The following is a 12,487-nucleotide window of genomic DNA, read 5'->3' as shown; positions in this document are numbered from 1 at the left end:
TGAGAAGGCATCATAAACTTCTCTATTAAGGGACCTATGCACAAAGAATTAAAGACCCTTTCATAAAAAAGAAGAGTCTTTTTCCTCCTTGGAAACCTTGCTATTTGCAATACAAATTCTTTCTGTTTTTCTGACACAAGGGGATCCCAACAGTCCTTCTATGGGGGAGAACTTGGAGTGGTTCTGCTGTCAGTTTACACAGTGAGATCTTCACCATATGTAACTCTCGAGGCTGAAGAGATGACACGCAGCCAGCATGGTTGGGAAACACGGAGTGGCAGAGAGCTGGTGACTGGACCACACTGCAGGAGGAAGTGATTTCCACGAAACTGTACCCCTCTCCCTTCATTATGTGGCTTCCTGACACCCACATAGTATTAACATCATTCGAAGTAAATAAGCTAAGAAAACACAGGGAGGCATGAGCCAGCCCTCCTTCTAGCTAGTGAGCTTGGTGGAGGGGTAGTTGGTAGGAATGAAAAGGAAAAACACATAGTATGGCAACATGGGACGGTCACTTCCCAGTGTGGGCTCCACAAGCAGTGTGTCCTTGGGTTTACTACATCCTCCCTAAGCTGAAGGTCCTTCACTTCTCCAGTGTGAGGCCAGTTCTGCTCTGATGATGCCCTGAGGGCTGGGGTAGATGGCAACAATTCTTCAGGGCTCACATTTTGCCCCTGTTACTCTAAACTTACCATCCAGTACTGTGAGAGGTGGAGAAATAGAATTTAGTTTCCCAGCAGCCCTCTGCTGGTAGACATATAATTTTACTGTGTCTGTAGTGAGAGAGTACAGAGGCATTCTTGGCACTGGCTTTCTTGAGTTTTGCAGGTGAAACTGGCACATGTCACCTAGGAGTCAATGCAGGTTACATAAATCAACACCTTTGGCAAGGTTGCTGTTAAGGATTGCATTTGGGAAGGCTTACTGTCAGAGTGTAGGGGTGGTTATTTGGGCACTCAAACAAGCCTTGTTCAATGGTCAGAATTTTCCCTGCGGCTTGCTTTCCTTTCAATGACTCCCTCCTTTTGTATTTTATTTTTTTCTTGTTGCATTATTTCTGCTTATTTTAAAAGTTATTTGCTCTTTAAAGAAAGTTATTTGCTATTATACGTACAGCTCTGAGAATGAAAATAAGCCTATCACATAAGACTTTTGTGGTGTACATTGGGAATATGGACAGAGTGGAAAGAAAAAACATCTGACATTTGAAGTGTAAGCCTCCTTTTTTTTCTATAATGGTGAAAATATGTAGCTTCTCAAGTTATGTATCAGTTTATTACAAGTTAGCTTACAGTAAAATGCCTCACTGAGATTCAGCAAACATAGATCACAGAGTTAGCAAATGACATCTGAACTCCTCAGAACCTAAAGCCCACCCCTGTTTTTGTAAACAACGGTATCCTTCTTCAGATTCTAAGAGAAAACTGCATGAGAACTTGTGGACTTGTGTGAAGATATTAAAAGATTGCTCTGTCGGAACCGAAGTGGTACAGGATTGTAGTGGCAGCTTCCCACATGAGCACAGGTTAATGTTCTGGCTGGTCTATTTCCAATCTAGCTCACTGCTCATAGAATGGGCAGGATGGCTCAAGTCCTTAGGCCCCTGCATCCACATGGGAGATCCAAAATAAGTTACTGGTTCCTGGTTTTGGATCGGCTCAGCTCTGGCCGTTGTGACCATTTGGGGATTGAGCCAGTGGATGGGAGAACTCTCTCTCTCTGTAAATCTACCTTTCAAATAAAAATTTGAAATAAAAAAATGATTGCTTTATTAGAAATTTGCTAGTTTTATAGGAATTCTATGGGGGGAAGTTTTGATTGTTTGTTTATAAATATGAAGTCTTTAATTTAGCAAAATATGTATTGCTTGCCATTTTGGTATGTCCTATTTTTAGGAAAAAAGGTAAATGCCAATTATATACTGAATGTTACTCTCTTTTTTTTTGCAGTCCCCCCACTACCACAAATTATGCAGTTGAGTTTCCTACATTTGGGGAAATCGCAGGGATCAGCGCATCTGGAGTGCAATGAATGAGTCTTGGCCTGGGAACACCACCTTCGTGATCATGGTTTCTCACCTGCCAGGTAAGCATTTGAATGGTACTTTGTTGAAGAAACCAAATTTCTTGATATGGTCTATGATTAGCAGAAAACCTGTTTAATCTCTTACACCTGCTATATTATATTTATTCCTTAGCCTTAATATCCAGAAATGATCTAAAATATAACAAAACCTTTTTAATTTTGTTTCTTTTAATTTTTTTAATTTTAATTAAAAATTTTTTTTTTCTTTTTTAAATTAAAAATTTTTTTTTTAATTTTTAATTTTCTTTCAAATACTTTGCATAAGAGGGATTCATGCTTGTGTGGGCCTCTGATTAAGGTGGGGAGGGTTGGGTATGGAGGAAGGTGAGTGGGACAAATGTTTTAGACATTTTTTTAGGGTTTTTTTTTTCCTCCTGTGTCTTCAGGAGCTCCTGTCAAATTACGTTAACACCCCAGGGATGAGAGATGGTCATTTGATGACACCTAGAGAACTCAATGCAGGGAAGAATGTTCTGAGGATGTTACTTGAGTGGTTTTGATAGTTCTGAGAAGTTGTTGATTTCATTGTTGCGGGATTGGGAAAATGTTTTCTAAGTCTATTGGTTGACAGTCTGCTGTAATGCATTCACAGACCCAAGAACATGCTGCAAAGCTTGGTCAGGAGAGTTATCCAACCTGCTCTGCTTTCTATCCTCTGATATGGCAGTTAATGTCCAGTGCTGGTATAGATGAGGTGGCTACCATGTCCCCCAAATACAACAAACCTTAAACCATAAAATAACAAACCAGAAAATGTTGAGAATAGCAAAGTCTGAAATTCAATATTTTTTTGCTTAATTGTCAATATCAAATCTCTTATGGAATGCTCTGATTAATTTAGGTTTTCTTTCCCTCTTAGTAATATAGAGAAATTATGCTAAACTACTTGCCTGAGTGGGATGTCAAACCTCCCATTTAGCATGGGAGACAATATATTTAAGCTTTATGTATAACTAAGGAATTACTATCCATTTTATTCTGAATATCTTTGGTTTGAATACACTTTAGTAAATAAGAAAATTTTGTTTATGAACTATTCACAACCAGCCAAAGGAAGAAACTTAAGTACATTTTTTTTTCTTTTTTCTCTTTCTTTTAGAATGGTAAAATTTATGATAAGGTGGTAAAGGAAGTGAAGCAAACTTTTTATGATCTTTAGGATCTGACATTCTTCTAGGGACAGCAGTGGTTGGGGTTGGGCGAGCTGAGAGCACTCTATTGCAGCTGTTAGTGCAAGCATTTCTAATGAACAGTGATAGAATTTCTGAAATACAACTTTTTGTTTGTTTTAAACAGCTCTTTTATTTTGGCTTTTAAGAAGTCACCTATTACTTTTTACAAGGAAACGTAAGTTCGTTAAGATTTTTCTGTAATATCTTCATGTTCTGAGCGTACTAAGTCAACGTGATTTCACGTTGCCAGGGTTCATGCCTTTCCGTGCGTGGGTTTTCATCCTCCAACCCACTGAAGTGATGGTGATGCAATGTTTTTCTACAAGAATAAGCAACTGTTTTTTGTCTATTTTCTACAAGGCTCCTACAATCATTCTTCAGATTTTAAATGGTGATGCCTTCCTGACTTGTAAGTCCATGCCAGGTTTTCAATTCACCCTCAGGACAAATCCTGAGCTTGTTGATTTATGAAAATACCAGGAAGTCACAGCACACTCTGACTCCCTTGTGGTTGGTTGTACTGTCAGACACATCTCTAGTTTAGAGATGTTAAAATGCAGAAATAAGATACGTATTGGAATTGCTACGTTGAAACCTCCCTTTCATGGCTGTGAAATTTAAATGAGAGAAAGTTTACAGCTATTCATGTGATTATGGCTCAATAAACAAGTTTATTTTAAACTGTAAAAGAAACTGCTATGGTCCAGATAAGCCAAAATAATCTTTTAAAATTAATGCTGAAATAGAGACCAATATTTAAAGCTACCCCAAGTCAATATGGTATGGCACTGGTACACAGAAAGATAGAAAAAAGAGATTAACAGCACAAAATAGTCCTAAAGTAGAATCATATTAAGATAATTGATAAAGCTGAAGTAAATCACTTGTCAAGTTTCAGAGACTTGTACACCTAAGACTCATGCATCTCACGAAATACAGTCATACCCCAAAAGAGGATAAAAATATGAAATATAACATTTTAACCACTATATCTGGTCCAGGAGTGATGTGGGATTTGTTTATTATTTCATGTTACTTGAGAATCTCCAGGAATATTCTTTACAGCCCAGGACTTTTTTTGCTCTATCTTTGTAGCATTGCCTTTTCCATTTACATGAAATCCAATATAATAATGTTCCTGTTTATACCTTTGAAGAGGGAAAGCTGTGTACAGCTCAGTGTTATGAAACATTCAGTCTCATTCTTTTGTGTGAAATGCGTGAGAATATATATTTGTAAATGCTTGCAAAAGTTTATACATCACACTTGAAACACTTCATCTGGTTGCTTAAAGGAGACTTTAAGCTCATGAACAATATGAAGAGAGGCACAAGGTGCAGAAATTAAATAGAATGTTTGCAAATGTAATTAATAGAACTTATGATGATCCTAATCAGGTCTGATATCACATTCTGACCACTTCCTTCTGTACTGGTTACCAAGAAAATCAAGCTAGGATTATATTGCATGGTTTCCTAGCCATGTCCTTTTTCTGTGTATTTTTGTTCTATTTCTTCAGGCAGATAGTTCTTTTTGACACTTTTGGAGATAAACAATTTCTTATGCTCTTTCAATCAGATGAGGACAGGCAAATATGACAAAATATTAATTTGTCATTCATTTAACAAATACCTATCAGTGGGCCAGATTCTGATGTACATGTTGAGAATACAGCAGTAAGAAATAAACATAATTCTTGTCATCAGAGACTTACTGCCTACTTGGGAAAGAAGTACTCATTCAGTGAAAGATTACATAATTCAAAATTGGAAAAATATAATATGCACTCAAAGATTAAAATTGAAGTTGTTTTGGGAATTCAAGAATGATCTTGAAGGCTGAATGATATATTTAGCCAAGGATTGATTTGGAGACACTATTCCTTAGGCATTTAACAGCACAAGCATGTGGAATCTGGCATGGGGAAGAACTAGGAACATTGGAGGAACAGGAAAGTAGCCACTGCAGCTGGGGCATGGTGTGTGTGTGTGTGTGTGTGTGTGTATGAAAAAGTCTAAAGTTATTATCGGGGGAGTCATGAAAGACTTGTGGTCTATTTGAAGGATTTTAGATTTTATGCTGGGGACAATGACAAGTGAAATGATTAATTTTCTGCACCAACTTGATTGGGGTAGAGAATACTCAGCAAAGGAAACGTTACTTCTAGGTATGACTGTTGAGGGTTTTTCTAGAAGAGATAACATTTTTACTCATAGAATTAATTGCAAATAGCACACTTACCAATGTAGGTGGGCATAACCTAATCTACTGATGGTCCATATGAATAAAAATGGCAAAGAAGGGCTAGATTTTCTCTCTTTCTTGAGCTGGGACATATATCTTCTGCTATCAGACATCAAGCACGCAGTTACTTGAACTTTTGATGTCATACCAACTCTTATAGCATCAGCCACCTTTGTTCTCAGGCCCTTAGACTTGAAGTGAATTTCACCACGGGCTTTCCTGGTTCTCAAGCTTACAGATCTTGGATCTTCTTAGCCTCCAAGTTACTTGCATCATTCTTCATAATATCCCTCTACACACACACACACACACACACACACACACTCAAACACACTCTGGAGAATTCCAATACAGCAAGCCACTGCAAACTTATATGCATGAGAATAATGCAACTGGATTTAAGTATCCAATAACCACTGTAGTCATATGGAAATTCAACTGAAAGGCGAGGCACATATGAACAATGGAGTATTGCAAGATTGCTTAAACCACACAAAGATGAGCAGGGGTTAATAGATTTCAAATATGTTTTGTTGGTAAAATGTCCAGGACTTGTAAGCAACTTGAATAAGGAGATGAGAAAGAAGGAAGAAAGAAGTTTGGTTTCCCAACTTTTGATTAATGCAATTTGACAGATAGAGATGGTGCTACTTACTGACATAAGGTCTGCAGTTGGAAAAAATTGGAGAAAAAAGTGGAGAGTCAATGTTGAATGTCATATGGTTGAAAAGTTTTTGAGACTTTAAATTCTTAAATATATTGTTGGGATTATGGTTTCTGGTTAGAGATATAAGTTGAGAATTCATGGTTCAATGATACCTTTGAAAGTCATGTGAGTCTCCCAGATTATATTGAAAAATAGGACATGGTAATAAAAGAGCTCCAATGTAAGCCCAGGGAAAGTCACAAGATTGCAAATAAAATAAAAATCTTACAAAGGAGACTAAGCAAGTAGTAATACAAGAAATATGAACATTTTCAGGAAAGGAAGTTTCAACAAGGAGAATGTGATTGAGTTTGTTGAATGGGCATGGTGGCTTGGTAAAAATGAGGACTTAATAACTTAGGGGACATTGGTGGCTTTAGAGATCACATATCGCTTTATAAAGAATCAAAGAGGGGGAAAGGATAAGTATTTGTCAAAGTGTTATTTCAACGATATGTAAGATTTGATCCAGATAAGAATGGCAATAAGAATGTGATGGACTTAATGAATAAGGAGAAGTTGAAGACTTATGACAACATATTACTACTATGAAGACATAAGAAAGAGCATTCTCACATTAGACATTGTCTTCATTCATGCATATTAAAATTCTTGAGGATTTTTAAGTGCTGTCTGCATCTCTCAAATTTTGTATTGAAAATTTACCTAGAAGTTATTCCCAAAAGTTCTAATTATCAACTAAAGCAAAAGGTTAAAACAAGTCAGCCTATCTTAGATTTCACTTAGCCTAATATTTACAACCAACTTTTATTTTATTCACTATTCCATGATACAGTTCCATAGGCTCTGGGATTTCTTTTACTCCCCGCCCGCCATCTCCTCCCGCAGTCTTATTTTCCCATATTATTATAATGGTATAGTCCTTTACAATCAGTCATAAGTCCATCATTCTGTTATTTAAGTTTATCCTGACATCTTAGGCATGGACAATAGCAGAGTATCCAGTATCCTGTTATCAAGATACATTCAACAGCTTCATTGGGAGTCCATCTTTGATTTGTAAATAGAGATACACACTGTATTAAATCTTCACATCAGTATGTGATAATCTCTACTACACAGTTACTATATATCTCCTTAAATAAAGAGCCATAAAACAAAATCAGCAACAGAGACAAAAATAGAAAATTTATGATAACATGAAGTTAAATAACATGTGCTGAATGACCAATATTTTAAAACTCTTAATAAATTTCTTTTGGCCTGAGGAATATTTAGTTTATATGGCTTCTTCACCAAGTGTTTGACGAGACCTGATTAAGCAGGTTTAATTTTATGGTTTAGTAAGCTGCCTTGTAGTGCTTTACTCTGGATTCCTTGTCAAAGAGTTGGCATCTTTGGCCTCTGTCATCTAAGACTTTTTTGCAATTTAAGAACCAAGATGAAAATGCCATGCATGTTTATTGGGAAAAAATGAGCACTGGAAAGTCAGGATCTGTTCACTTAATTCCCCTTTTAGTTGGGTGCTCACCCACTTGCCCCATGTAAAAATCACATTTGTATGTTTTTATTACAAACCCACTGCACCTCAAATGTATTTCCTGGCTGGGACTGAACTGTGTCTTAATTATTGAAGGATTTTTGTTGTTGTTGGTTCCTGTCCAAACTAAATTCTTGACCCCCATGCTTTCACTTAATTATTTGTTGATTGCCCATCAACTGACCAGCATTCCATTAAGAAGTCAGAAATCAGAAAATGAGAGAATTAATTTGCCCTAGGTTAGGCATGTAAATCACCATTGTATGTGATAAGTGTTCTCAATAGATCATTACTAAGGACCAGGGATGCACAGAGATGGGAACAACTGATTCTGCCTTCATAGAAAAGTTAAAAGAGGGTACACAAGAAAGCCTTAGAGAGGAGCAGAAGTAGGCTGTAAAGGCACAAACATGCATGATAATGTTTGCCACCTGGAGAGAAGTCTGTTATGGTTTGAAACTGTGTGGATCTTGCCTCGGGGTTTCGGTTTGGAAAGTTTAGCTTGGCTAAATTCAGAAGGAATTTATGGGCCTTTTGAACAATTTGCTCATTGTTCCTTTGAATAGAATGCTATTGAAGATCTTAAATTTGAGGGCTAATTTGATCAGGTCTGTTTTTCTTGTTCTGTTGCTGTTTTCCTTCTATTTGCAATGTGTTACTGTTAAGCAATTGCTTTTCACCTTAGCTGAAATGATGCCTTGGAATTGATAACAGTGTACTGCAAGTCACATTTTTGTACTGCCAATCTGGTTGTCCGCACTGGCATGCCTCAGAAGTCCTCTTTTGCTACTTGCCACTGGAATGCTACTTCACCAGTATTTCTGCTTCTTTGAGGCAAAATCCTGAGTGGTGAGTGATGGCCACATATTGATCCTGTGAGTGTATCTTAACTGCAAAGGAGCCTAGGAGGACAAATGACCCAAATCCTGTTTTAATCATTGAAATATAGTTCTGTCTTTTGCCAAGTTTCTTTAAACACAAGCCTGAGTGGGCTTTAAATTATGATCAGCTACAAACATTATCAGCAAAATACTCAGTAGATCAGTTTGGTGGATGAGAATGTAGCATAGAGAGATGAAGTAACTTGTCCGAGGCCACTGCAGTGTGAAGTGGTGAAAGCAGGACCTTAACCCAGAAAGTCTGATTGTAATGATTATACCCGGAGCCATTACCTCCTGATATTAAACTGTAGGATGAAATGGACTAGGGTGATGTGTGTGCACAAATGATAGTGATGCACTAGAGAAGAGTGAGGATGCTTCAGGCTGTGAAACCGAGTGACAGTAACTCGCCTGTATGACTGTCAAGCTCATTGATGTAATAGGCATCCTGGCATTGGTTGGGATTTAACCACATTGTACCAGAGTCAGGCACAGCACAAGAAACTATATGCTAAACTCAGAGGCCTAAGCCCAGCCAACTTCACACCCACACCTACGGCCAACATCTCTGTAACGGACTCATTGGCACTCATGGACTGTGCTACACCATTTATCCTCAATCATTTTCCCTTTCAGCCTTGCTGTTGGCCTCTAGCTCCTTTTTCTGCCTTACACTGACTTTCTTTTTTGTAATGTTCTTCCTGTATTTGATGTGACAAACACACTCACATTAGCCACGTGCATACACCAGATGCAAAACAAGAATGACAGAAGTGTGTAATTTTAGCAAAAGCCCAAAGATGGAGATTAGATGCTTCTACGAGGTCATCATGTCCTTTCAAGTAAATTTTGAATGTTTTGGCAACTTGTAAACACTAAACCAAATAGTTGCAAAAAGTCATCTCCAAAGCTACACAAACATCAAGATGCAATTATGTACTTTCTCAAGTTTTCTACCTTGAAAAATAAGACAAAGCAAAAAGGAGAATCTTATGATTATGCTATGTATTGCATCTATTTATATCTAAAATGTTGGCTTATTGGTAATTCTGTAAGGTCCACAGCATGCGACTCCTACCCCTGTGGCTTGGAAGAAGACTTCCAAAACATCTTCTTCTTTCCTCCACTCCTCGGGGATGATCCAGATACCAAGATCAACATTTATTATAATTTTCTTCATCTACCTAGAAACCGTTAACTTCTGAACATAATAGATTTTCTGGTTACATTTTTATAAAGCAAGGTCATTACAAAAATGCTTTGTAGTTACAAATATTTCTTATTCCTAAGCACTTGTGCTTGTGGTTGTCAAAAGGCTGCTGGCCCTTAAGGAGAATCCATAGCTAGACATCACATCCTCATGAGATCTCGGGGCTTCACAGCACAGTATGTAGTGTTTCTTCCCGAGGTGAATATAGTCTTTTCGTTTTCTTTCAGACACTGCCAGCATTTATCTCTCATTTCTTCTGCTTCCCACAATTATCTACCTCTAAACATTATCAGAATTGTCCCCAGGCATCTAAACTTTAAATGAGATTGTAGCTTTTCCATTTGAGCCTTGTTTCATTAAACAAATATATGGGTGCTACATGATTTTGCAGCAGATAGTGTTCATGTGGGAGTTGGATTTGTGCTTTGTTTACAGCTAAAAAGGAAAAAAATAATCACTTTATTGGACATGTACGAGCATGTGGGTGAGGATGAAGAACATAACTGAGTGTTGAAATCAAATACGGGCCTGGGAAAATATTCCTTTCTGATGGGGTGAACAGGAAAGGCCAACTACTGTTGCAAAGAGGAACAATCTCTCTGGGTTAGCCTGCTGTGTTAGAACCCTCCTTCAGAAGCACAGCGTCCTACCTGAAACTTATCAATCTGAAGAATTCAAGAGAAAATGATCTATAATCTATATCGAGTAGTAAAGATTTTTTTTAAAAAACCACAAAACAAAAGCCATATGTCTTTACTCCTTTATACATGACCTCTCCTACACCTCTCAAAGTCTCTCCTGGAAGTGAATTCTTGCTATTAATGGGTGCAATATTCTGTATGGTTACTGTGAACAATGAATTTGTGAATAGTGAGCCATTGCTCTTAGGAGAAATACAGAATGAGGATACCGTTAGCTTCTGTGTACTGAGTGTTCATAATTTTGTTACTCTGTTATTGATTTTTTAAAAATATGTTTGGTTTTCCCACAGCCTGAGGCACATCTCAGTAGCCCTTGACATAGTTTGCTATTCCATACCACACCCACGTGGCTTGAGCAGGTGTCCAGAGATAAGAACCTAGAAAATTATCTCCTAGCAGGCCCGGCTTCTCATTTTCCCACAGTTTCCTTCAAAGGGACCATTCAAGTATTTACCCTTGAATTTAAAGTGACCACATATTACTCTCTCTGAACTCACACCTGCTTGTTTTCAACCTTTCTAAATCTGTTTGACAATGCTCCAAATTCAATAGCATCGGCCTATGGATCCTTTGTCTCTCCCCAAACTTCTGTACTGCTGTTGTGTCATTGAGGCTGGACCCCCACAATCCAGCCCTTATCAGGGAGCCCTCATCCCTTGCAGACTCTTGCAGGTAGATTTCCAGATACTGGTTCTCCTCTTTCCAGGTCTCTCTGGGCTTCTGGGGACAACTTCTGTTAACAGAGCCATGTTAACAGAGAAACTAAAAAATATATATATCATCCAAAACACATGGTCATGATACCATTGTCAAGTGGGCAATAAATGATCTGGTTATATGAGAACTTCTGCTTCAGGAAGCATTATTTGATAAAACATGTTGAACTCGTTACCAATAATATTCCTGATACCTGAACAAAATCTATCTAAAACAGCATTTTCTTTTTTAATTTTTTGCTTCTTTATTTGCATATACAGTGAAAAATTTTCACGTATTTCATGATACAGATTTCTCCAGAAGGCATACCATAGCCTTCTTGTGTTCAGGAACATTAGGCAACAATTCAGCACTACACCTGGGGATTAACTTAATGCAATCAACAACATAAGACACATAAGTATTTTAAATATGCCACTGAATGGACCAACAGAAGCACATTGGCGTACACCATGAAAATTGGAATAAGAAAGTAGAATGTCACATTGTTTGAACTCAGCTGGGAACCTGTGCATCCGGTGCTCTGTGCATTTCTGAGAGTGATTATGAAAGCAACCTAAGTATTAATATTGGGTTTAGGAATGTATTTTAGTGAGTGAACATGTCTTGAAAGAATCTGCAAATAATGAGGATTGATTTATGCATACCTGCGTACATCCACCCATCCAATTATTCAGCGATTCAGTTGTTTGTTTTCAGGACATGGAGCATACTGGAAATTTGTAATTACTTTCTTTGGCATAGTCTATGTTGCAAATGTGGTATATGCTATGCTTTTAGCTTTATGGCTGTAAAAGCTAGGTAGTCATGAGATCAAGGACTTGAAGGTCTTGTTTACTCCTATATTCCCAGCCCTAGTTCTCAGCAGGACACAAAGCACATTCTCAATAAATATTTATTGGATGAGTCAGTGAATGATGTACAAGTGGCACCCAGCGCGTCCACACAATAGCTTTGCTTTTGTGCTTTCTCCCATATGAACCTCAAGTAGATACATCTAAGCAACCTGAAAATCTCTCCGTCACGTGGTTATCGTCGCACATAATCTTCAAAGAAGGGAATTACAGGAGATTAAGTGAATAATTGCATCCTGTGGAATCAGATGAATGCCATCTTTAGCCAACAGTTTAGACAGATGGAAACCTGTTGCCAAATTTTCTCTCCATTTCCTGCCCCCAACCCCAATTAAGTAAAATCCACAACTTTTCCAAAGTATTTGTCAGTGTTAGAATATTATCACCTGGAAAATTTTATTTTTTATTTCTTG

General features: G+C 37.7%; 1 pseudogene; it reads right to left on the bottom strand.

The window, feature by feature from the left end:
- Positions 1 to 1,903: 1,903 nt before the first annotated feature.
- LOC121150978 lies at positions 1,904 to 2,096 on the bottom strand (annotated as a pseudogene).
- Positions 2,097 to 12,487: the final 10,391 nt, after the last annotated feature.

Source organism: Ochotona curzoniae, unplaced genomic scaffold (assembly GCF_017591425.1).
Source record: "Ochotona curzoniae isolate NIBS_2020 unplaced genomic scaffold, NIBS_Ocur_1.0 contig_2210, whole genome shotgun sequence".
Taxonomy (NCBI): domain Eukaryota; kingdom Metazoa; phylum Chordata; class Mammalia; order Lagomorpha; family Ochotonidae; genus Ochotona; species Ochotona curzoniae.
This window is presented reverse-complemented; position numbering and strand designations above follow the sequence as displayed.